The following is a 9,760-nucleotide window of genomic DNA, read 5'->3' as shown; positions in this document are numbered from 1 at the left end:
GTCCTAATAAAAGATGCTATCTCCACGATCCTCCACCTCACCTTTGCTATCTGATGCAGATCATAATTGCTCTCTCGACAGCTTATTTACAGCCTGAGTAACTCATCGCATTGGAGAGCTCAAGGATTTCCAAGCCCTTCCAGCAAAGGAGAGCCGGCAGCTTGGATGTTCGTTCTTTTAGTTTCCAGCCACGTCGGCAGCTTCTCTACCCCCCCACCCCCATCTCTTGACAAAAGAACTGGTGAGACAGGGAAGCCCACACAGCATCGCAGCAGGAGGGCTCTCCTCCTTGCTGAGCAAATTTTAAGGTTGATGTGCACCGAGCGAAGGTTTTGCCTTCCGTCACTGAATGCATTCATCTTCCCCAGCGTCCAGAAAGTGTGTTTTAACTGGGGAATGGAGGTTAATTCTCAGGTAGTACCTTGTCATTTTCTCCCACAATTGTTTATGCCCAGGTAAATACCCAGTTTGGCACCACCAAATGGCAGTTTCCGCGAGAGACTGCGTGTAATAATTCAACTTGAGGAGCAAAGGGGACTGAGGGCCAGTAGCTGCACCCAACAGACATGAGCCGCTGCTAGTGGGGGGTCCTTGCCACTCTTTTGTGGAGCAAAAGAGTAGCATAGTGTGGGGGCTGCAAAATTGCTTGGGGTGCAAAATTTCAACACCTGGTGCTGCCTCAATACAGCTGTGAGTTTCCGGCCCTGGGCTCCATGTGAACCAGGAAGTGACCCCCGCAAGACAACAGAATGATTCTTCTTTTCTTATCTCTGGGGTTGCAATCTCCTGGGTGATGCGGGCGCCGTTAGCATGTGTACTCCATCCATTCCCCTCCCTTCCCACTTTTGGCACGGCCCTGGGCACTGGCAACCCACGATACGCCACTGGGCTGCAGGATTACGGGGCTGGCACGTCGCAAGCTGCCCTCCACTTGGATGCCCTCAGTGTGTGTATGTACAGAAACAACAACTCCACATAGCAGCTAGGACTTAGTACACGGGCTGCACCAAGGTCACACCCACAGCATGCATTTAAAGTACTACCATAGCACTTTAAAAAGTCATGGGGTCCCCCAAAGGATCCTGGGAGTTGCAGTTTGTTTAGGGCCTTGGGAGTTGTTGGAGATCCCCTATTCCCCTCACAGAGCTGCAGTTCTCAAAGATAACCAATCTCTCTTCATAGGCAATTACATGGCTCTCCCAGCTTTTGCCTATCGCCCATCTCCCTCAGCCAGCAGCCCCTGGAAGGTTGCTGTCTACAGGGAATTGTAGCTCTTAGGTTGAGAAACCCAGCTATCAACACACATTTACACTTTCACATTTTATTGAAATCTGTTTTCTCGTCTGGCTTATTTCATGTCCATGCATTTCTCTCTCTCATTTGGGGCAATGTTTATGTGACCAACCTTAGGCAGGCCAGCAAACAGGGGTCCCTCTGGCATGGGTGGTGCTTTGCCAGGACCCCATCTAACCTGAAGTGTGTGAACTAGGTAAAGCCCATTCTAAGCACGATCGTGATTAGCAAATGTTTCATACCTACGATGGTTTGGTTCTTCCTTTAACGAGCTGCATATCAAAGTTGCAAGGGATTTGGCCTTGTGGTCTAAATTTAGAGATGAAAAGATTTCCCCCTGTTGCATTCCTCAACTGACTTGGCTCGGCATTGCTTTTTCCCTGTTCTTGAATGGTGGCATAACTAGGGAAATGTGCAGAAGCAAAGCAAGCATAGTTTGCCCCAGCTTCCCTTTGAAAGTTCAGCTAGAACAACTGTGGCCATACAGTGGTACCTCGCAAGACGAATGCCTCGTAAGACGAAAAACTCGCAAGACGAAAGAGTTTTTCATTTTTTGAGTTGCTTCGCAAGACGCATTTCCTTATGGGCTTACTTCGCAAGACAAAAACGTCTTGCAAGTTTGTTTCCTTTTTCGTAAAACCATTAATACCCAGGGTGCATTGCTTGAAGAGGTGCAATTGCGACTTGACTTCGAGGAGCAACTCATAGCACGCAGTGTGGTAGCCTTTTTTGAGGTTTTTGAAGACTTTGGTGATTTTTGAAGCTTTTCCAAAACTTCTTTTGCAGCCATTTGGTAAGTTAAACTTTTAAAACTTTTTTTGGGGGTTTTTGGATTTTGGTTTGGGGTGTTTGGAATTCAAGGACTTGGTATTGGGGAGGGTTTTGCAAGAATCTGGAAGCTTGTGTGTGTTTTTTTCTGCATTTTTATGATTTTTTGTGACCATTGGGACACTCTGCTGTTGTTTTAAAAAAAATTCTGGGTTTGAATTTCTGTGTGGTGGGAGGCTGGGTGCTTCTGAATTTTTTGGATGTGAAGCACTGATTTTTTGGGGGGGGGGGTTTGCGAAGGTAGGAGCTGTGCTGCCATGGGACCCAAGAAGACTGCTGCTGCAGAGGCCGGTGAGAGGAAGAAGGAGAAGGTTACACTGGAAATGAAGAAGGAGATCATCCGGAAGCACGACGGTGGAATGCGTGTGACAGACCTCGCCAGGGAGTATGGGAGGAATCCATCGACCATCGGGACCATCCTGAAGATGAGGGAGAAGATCCTTGCGACTGATGCAGCCAAGGGAGTCATCAGGATCATGAAGAACCACCCAGCTGTTCTGGAGGAGGTGGAGAAGTTGCTGCTCATCTGGTTAGAAGAGAAGCAGCATGCAGGGGACACAGTGACTGAGGCCGTCATTTGTGAGAAGACCAAGGCCTTGCACGCAGACCTCGTCCGGGAACAGCCAGGAACCTCAGGCGAGCCAGAAGTCTTCAAGGCAAGTAGAGGCTGGTTTGACCGGTTAAAGACAAGATCTGGAATCCACAGCGTGGACAGGCATGGAGAGGCTGCCAGTTCTGATGTTCCTGCGGCTGAAGACTTTGCAGCGGAGTTCCTGGAGGTTGTGAAGACGGAGGGCTACGTTCCACAGCAGGTCTTCAACTGCGACGAGACCGGGCTGTTTTGGAAGAGGATGCCCAAAAGGACTTTCATCACTCAGGAGGAGGCCATGTTGCCTGGCCACAAGCCCATGAAGGACCGTCTGACCCTGCTATTCTGTGCCAACGCAAGCGGCGACCTGAAGATCAAGCCCCTGCTGGTGTACCACTCTGAGAACCCACAGGCCTTCAAGAAACACAAGGTCAACAAGGAGCAGCTGAGTGTCATGTGGTGATCCAACAGTAAGGCTTGGGTCACACGTGTGCTGTTTGTGGACTGGGTCAATCTTGCTTTTGGCCCTGCTGTCAAACAGTACCTGCTGGACAACGACCTGCCGCTGAAGGCTTTGCTTCTGATGGACAATGCTCCTGCTCATCCTAAAGGCCTTGAGGAGGACTTGTTGGAGGAGTTCAGCTTCATCAGCATCATGTTCCTGCCGCCTAACACCACGCCACTGCTCCAACCGATGGATCAGCAGCTCATCGCCAATTTCAAAAAACAAGGAGCTTTTCAGGTGATGCTTTGAGGTGACTGATTGCACCAACATCACCCTGCGGGAATTCTGGAAGGACCACTTCGACATCGTCACCTGCTTGAAGATGATCACAACGGCCTGGAATGGGATCAGCCAGAGAAATTTGAATTGCGCTTGGCGCAGCCTGGGGCCGGACTGTGTGGCACCAAGTGACTCTGATGCACCAGAGTCAACAGTGGTGCAGGACATTGTTTCCTTGGGGAGGACCATGGGCCTGGAGTTCACAGAGGAGGACGTCAGCGAGCTGGTGGAGGAGCACGACCACGAGCTGACCACCCAGGAGCTGGTCAAACTGTAGGCAGAGGCTGCGCAGGAGCAGGCCTCACTGGAAGAGGAGGAAGCAACTGAGGAATGGCTTGAGGAGATTTCACCCCTCCCATACCCAAGAATCTCCTGAGAATCTCCTGAGGTCTCTGCTGACTCTACAGAGAGGAGGAGCAATGTACTGCTCTCTACTTAATTAGTCAAGTGAGTGAATCTCTGTGTGTGAGAGAGTCAGTCAGTGTGTCGGAGAGAGAGTGCAAGAGATCGTGTTTATAGATAAGATTGCTGCTAAGAGCAGCTGCAGGCACTCAGAGTATAGCATTGATTTATGCTCAGAATATTTAGCTCTGTATATAGTTTTGTATAATAGCTGTAGTTATAGAATAAAGGAAGATATTTTACAGAGCTGCTCTCCGAGTGGTTTATACTCTGCAAGACTCTGCAAAACGCTGCTGCGCAACGGCTGTATTATTGAGACAGCGAATCCGGTGCTCTCAGCTCCAAGCTGTGAGTCCACAGCACTGTGACCTGTTCCTGTGGGAAAGGAGGTCTCTGGCAGTGCTACCCAGCTCGCCTGGGCCCAATCGGGGCTGTAGTGCATGAGTCCAGTTGGTACACTGGCTCAAGGGCGATGCTGACATGGCTGTCCTCTAAAGAACTGAGGGACATTTGCCAGAAGTGGAAAGATGTGCAGGCTTTTGCACAGCGGCACCACCCTGACAAGGACCTGGCACATGACCTTGCGAATACTTTTGATACGAGGGTCATGTCGCCTTTCAGGGAGGTGCTGAAAAGGTGGATGAAGCAGCAGACCATGGACAGGTTCTTCAGCAAGAAGCAAAGAGTGGAAGAAGAACCTTCTTCGAGTTGTCCCCCAGAGTCTTAGAAAATGTACTGTACACTTTGTTGATTTTTAAATTTTTTTTGTCATGTTTAGAAACTTAATTTATTGTTCCTTCAATTTTTGAAATGCTCTTTACAGTATGTGTGACTTTAAAGAGCACTTAATATACTCTTTTTGTACCAAATTTGGCTTTGTTTGGACTTTTTTTGACCATAGGAACACATTAATTGATTTTCAATGCATTCCTATGGGATTTCGTGCTTCGCAAGACGAAAAATTCGCTAGAGGAAAAAACTCGCAGAACGAATTAATTTCATCTTGCGAGGCACCACTGTAATATGCAATGGAGTTGTATTTTGGGGAGGACAGATTTTTTTGTGGTAGAACATTGGCTTTGCTTGAAGGGGAGCCAAGGTTCAAACCTTCAGGTTGGAGGTGACATTCCAGAGAGACAATATTGAGCTAGAGGAACCAGTGGATCTGACTTAATATAAGGCAACAGCCTGTGTGAGCATAGGAAGCTGCCTTATTGTCAGGGGTTGGGCAGAAGAGGAATGGTGGAGAGCGCCTCCCCAGCCTGACCCTTCCAGAGAAGAAGGAGACAGTTCAGAATTACAACAGGGGTTTGAGGGAGGTCACAGCTCAGAGGCAGATGAGGGGGAAAGCTGGGAAATAATGGGAGAGGAGGAAGAGGACAAGGAACCACCAGGAGGGCAACAGCTGACGGATGCAGTGTCTTTAGAAAGCATACCAGACCCCCCCTCTACCAGAACGAGGCGAGCCTTGAAAGTAGGAGATATTACGGGCTGTCCCATGAATCTGCTGGATGAAATAGTGGAAGAACGTTGCCTCAGGAGAGTGAGGAAAATTCTCAGGGATGATTCACACCCTGGTTGGCACTTTCTTGATCTCCTACCCTCAGGCAGAAGATATAGAAGCATGATTAGTTGTGTCAACAGGGTAAAGAACAGTTTCTATCCATGGGCTGTTAGGCTGCTGAATGAAAAGATAACAACAGGGCAACTGACTTTTGGGTTTGGTGAGTGTGTGTCAGTAAACGAGGGGAATTAAGACTAAGAGAGCTGAGTGGGGGGTGCTCGTGTAATCTCACTGTATAGAAGTTGTACTAGTGACAATAAAGTATTTCAATTTTTCAATCTCAAAGGGCTCAGAAGCAAAGGGCCCTCAGCGCCAACCATAGAAGAGATGATGAATGAGGAAGTGGGAGAAAAGGGTGGAGAGTCACTCGGGACAACACCATTATTCCGAGAGGATGCAGTCCCAAGCCTCCCTCTGTGAATATTGAATAAAAGCAGAGGGTAAGGACTTTTCCTTGCCTTGTCGGTTCCTGGCAACCTGCTGTGGTGTAGTGGTAAGAGCGGTAGACTCGTAATCTGAGGAACTGGGTTCGCGTCTCCGCTCCTCCACATGCAGCTGCTGGGTGACCTTGGGCCAGTCATACTTCTCTGAAGTCTCTCAGCCTCACTCACCTCACAGAGTGTTTGTTGTTGGGGAGGAAGGGAAAGGAGAATGTTAGCCGCTTTGAGACTCCTTTGGGTAGTGATAAAGTGGGATATCAAATCCAAACTCTTCTTCTCTTCTTCTTCTTCTTCCTCTGCCACCTGACACTTATACTGGATCAGGCCATTGGTCCATCTAGCTCAGTCTATATTGACTGACGGCAGTTTTCAGGTGGCAGTTTCTCCCTGCCTTACCTAAAGATGCCAGAGATTGAAGCTAGATGCTCTAGCATTGAGCTCCTTCCCTTCCCTGTGTTCCTATGGAAGAATTTTCTGAATAGGGCTTTTATCATTCTCTTCTACATGTATACCACTTGCACATAGAACCGTAGAGTTGGAAGGTGCCCCAAGGTCATCTAGTCCAACCCCCTGCAATGCAGAAATCTCAACTAAAAGCATCCATCACATATAGCATTCCAACCTCTGCTTAAAAACATCCAATGAATGAGAGCCTTTCACTTTCTGAGGGCGTTTGTTCCACTGTCGAACAACCTTTCTCTTTTTAAAGTAACCTTGTAAACGTATAAATAGCCACTTCCTTCCCTAAATATTCGGATTTGATGCAGAGGTGATAAACGTCATTTTTAAATGTGTTGTTCTTGTGCTCCTGGCTTCTCAGAGCATTCATTATGTGCGGGGCTGAGCTATTTATACACGGTGGCTTCTATCTTTGTCATTCCACATTAAATAAATCAATACAACTGGCAGGCTAGACTTCATAAACATGAGGCCAATCCCCCCACCTCCAAAATATGACACAGGATGTGAGCTTAGGCCCCATCTGCACTGTACTTTTAAAGCCGTGTCATACTACTTTAAACAGTGATGGCTCTTCCCCCCCCCCCAAGAATTCTGGGAAGTGCAGTTTGTTAAGGGGGCTAAGAGTTGTTAAGAGACTCCTGTTCCCCTCATAGAGCTATAATTCCCAGAGTTCCCTGGGAGGGAGGAGGTTGATCGTTTAACCCAACAGTTCCTTGGGAGTGGATATTCCCATAAGAAGTGGCACAGTTGGGGGGGGGGACACAAAACCCTGTGTTATCAGCCTGGCTACCATTTTGCATCCTCCCCAATGTCTGGATCAAACATCTTTCTAGGGCATTGCACATGGGTGGGTGAGTGAGCGGGGTGGGGGGAATAAATGGCAGCCACCAGGAAAGAAAATGGTGAAGAATATTCAAAGAAAACCTTGCAAAGTGGCCATTTTCTAGGGGAATGAGTGAAAGAAAAACTTCAGGGGAATGCATACCTTATAATAATCCATCTCAATTGGATACCTATTAGGACATACAGACTGCCTGTATAAATCTATGCATTTAAGTCAGGATCAGTGGAATATTTTTATTGTTAATTTCAGCTGACAACCTTTTAATATCTTTTTTTTTTTTTAAAAAAAAGCCTTCTGACAGACTTTGGTTCAGCTCTGCAGCAAATGGCTCATTTCAAGGCCATCCTATCCACTGAACTGCTTTGAAAGCTATTCCTTTGACTTTCCCATTAACTCTGTCCCATTTGCCTGTGGTGCTACACAAGTGCGCCATTTTTAGAAGCTAGCAGGGGGAGCGGAGGGCAACCCACCAATCAGATTGCTTTTCAACCACCGTGATGAACATCTCTTTTATCGCAAGTCAAAGACAGGCTTGCGACCTCGACATTGCTCCCCTTCACAGCTGTGGCTTGGGCTTAGGAGGACTAAAACAACCTCAACCTCATCTGATAGCCTCAGAAACTGTGCTAACTTGGCAAAAACAGATGACCGCTGTGTGTGACCTCTGACCCCACCTCTCAGCAGGGGAAATTAATTGTAATTTGCCTCCACGCACGAAACTAATGGCCTTTACTTTCTTGCCCCAAGCACAAAGCTCTCTGGCGAGCTTTGGAGAGGAGCGAAGGAAGAAACCATTAAGGTCCTTTTGATTTATGAGGCCAACGGTTTGGTAAAATATTGTTTCAGCACAGCTATCCTTTCACCTCACCCTTGTTGATCTCTTTAGCAGCAGAAATACTCATGTGCAATTGTGACAGGGGGGTGCATGATGATGATGGAGAGTTTCTAATCAATGGTCCTTTCCCATTCTCAAGATGAAGAACGATGGGGGAAGGAGTAAAAATGAGACCATCCTTTCAACAGATAGCATTCTGTCATAACACAATAGGACTCTGTAAACTGTGGGATGAGGGATCTAAATCATGGGCAGGGAACCTCAGTCCTGGAGGCTCAATGTGGCTCTCTGACTCTTCTTCTTCTTCTGGCCTGTGGGCACACTCTCTCCCTCACTACATTCTTTACTGGCCTTGCTTTGATTTGCACCCTCCTTGGGTGTTTTTGCCTGGCTGGATTTTACCTTCATCTCTGACAATGCTTCTTGTTTAGGTAAAGGTAAAGGGACCCCTGATCATTAGGTCCAGTTGTGGCCAACTCTGGGGTTGCGGCGCTCATCTCGCTTTATTGGCCGAGGGAGCTGGCGTACAGCTTCCAGGTCATGTGGCCGGCATGACTAAGCTGCTTCTGGCGAACCAGAGCAGCACACGGAAACGCCATTTACCTTCCTGCCAGAGCGGTACCTATTTATCTACTTGCACTTTGAAGTGCTTTCGAACTGCTAAGTTGGCAGGAGCAGGGATCGAGCAACAGGAGGTCACCCCGTTGTGGGGATTTGAATCGCTGACCTTCTGATCAGCAAGTTCTAGGCTCTGTGGTTTAACCCACAGCGCCACCCGCGTTCCCGCTTCTTGTTTAGCTGGGTGGAAATAAGGTGCGGTGTAGTGAAGCTAAACTATTGTACAAAAGTAAAAGCCGTGGCACTGAGCTTACTTTCTCCTCATGAGATGCAGCCACCTGCCAGGTAGGCCTCAACCTTTTTGTGTAGTTTTTGTATCCTGACTGCCTCCCCTTCCTGATGCTCCACCCTCTGACAACCATGGATTGCTCTGAGCCAGTCCAACCCAATTTGCAGAGATCCATGGCTGCACTAGCCTTATTAAGTAGTAGAAAAGACTGCCTTCTGCAGTTCAGGCACCAACATGTGGGCAACTGCAGGAGTAGTGATGCCCCAGGAGCATGCCCTCTCACAAGATGGGGATTGCATGTGCACATAGAGAGCAAAGAAGAGGAAGAGGAAGAAGAAGAAGAAGAAGAATGTAAAAGTAAATTGAGGAAATGGAAGAAAGAAGAAAAGAATAATAACAGTATGTTAAAACAAATTATTAAGTTAAAGTGGAGATATAAGTTAAGGACTTGCTGAATTGAAAATCTAAATTGGAATACAAGAAGGGGAGGCGTGAGGAGGTCTGAGAAATAAGGTTAAAGAAAATAAGTAATTGAAACTTTATGTGTTTTTAATTGTTGTTAAGTTTTGAATTTTTTGTATTTTTGTGTTGTTTTTATTTTCTTTATTTTTGTTTTTGATTTTTATATGTATGCTGGAAATACCAATAAATATTCATTAAAAAAAAAGGGAAGAAGAAGAAGAAGAAGAAGAATCCGATACGCAGTGCAGATGATGTTGATGTGTGACAATTTCACTGGATGATGGTGCCATCCTCTTGGAAGCAGTGAGAGCAGCCGTTGCAATCCTTGCCAGTATTGTTAGCTCTGGGAGAGCAGTGGCAGTTTTGAGCCATGCCACTAAGGTTTGCCCGTGAGTGACACTTAAATATCC

General features: G+C 47.2%; 1 pseudogene across 1 annotated transcript; it reads left to right on the top strand.

Moving 5' to 3' along the window:
* The first annotated feature begins 1,923 nt into the window (after window positions 1–1,923).
* LOC310830929 (tigger transposable element-derived protein 1 pseudogene) lies at window positions 1,924–3,420 on the top strand (annotated as a pseudogene). The gene is made up of 2 exons (XR_014568607.1): window positions 1,924–2,086; window positions 2,362–3,420. The product of XR_014568607.1 is annotated as a tigger transposable element-derived protein 1 pseudogene (transcript).
* Window positions 3,421–9,760: the final 6,340 nt, after the last annotated feature.

The sequence above is a fragment of the Podarcis gaigeae genome (assembly GCF_964106915.1).
Source record: "Podarcis gaigeae genome assembly, chromosome: 14".
In the NCBI taxonomy this organism is placed as follows: Eukaryota; Metazoa; Chordata; class Lepidosauria; order Squamata; family Lacertidae; genus Podarcis; species Podarcis gaigeae.
The sequence above is the reverse complement of the archived record's forward strand: the minus strand, read 5'-3'. Positions and strand labels throughout refer to the sequence as shown.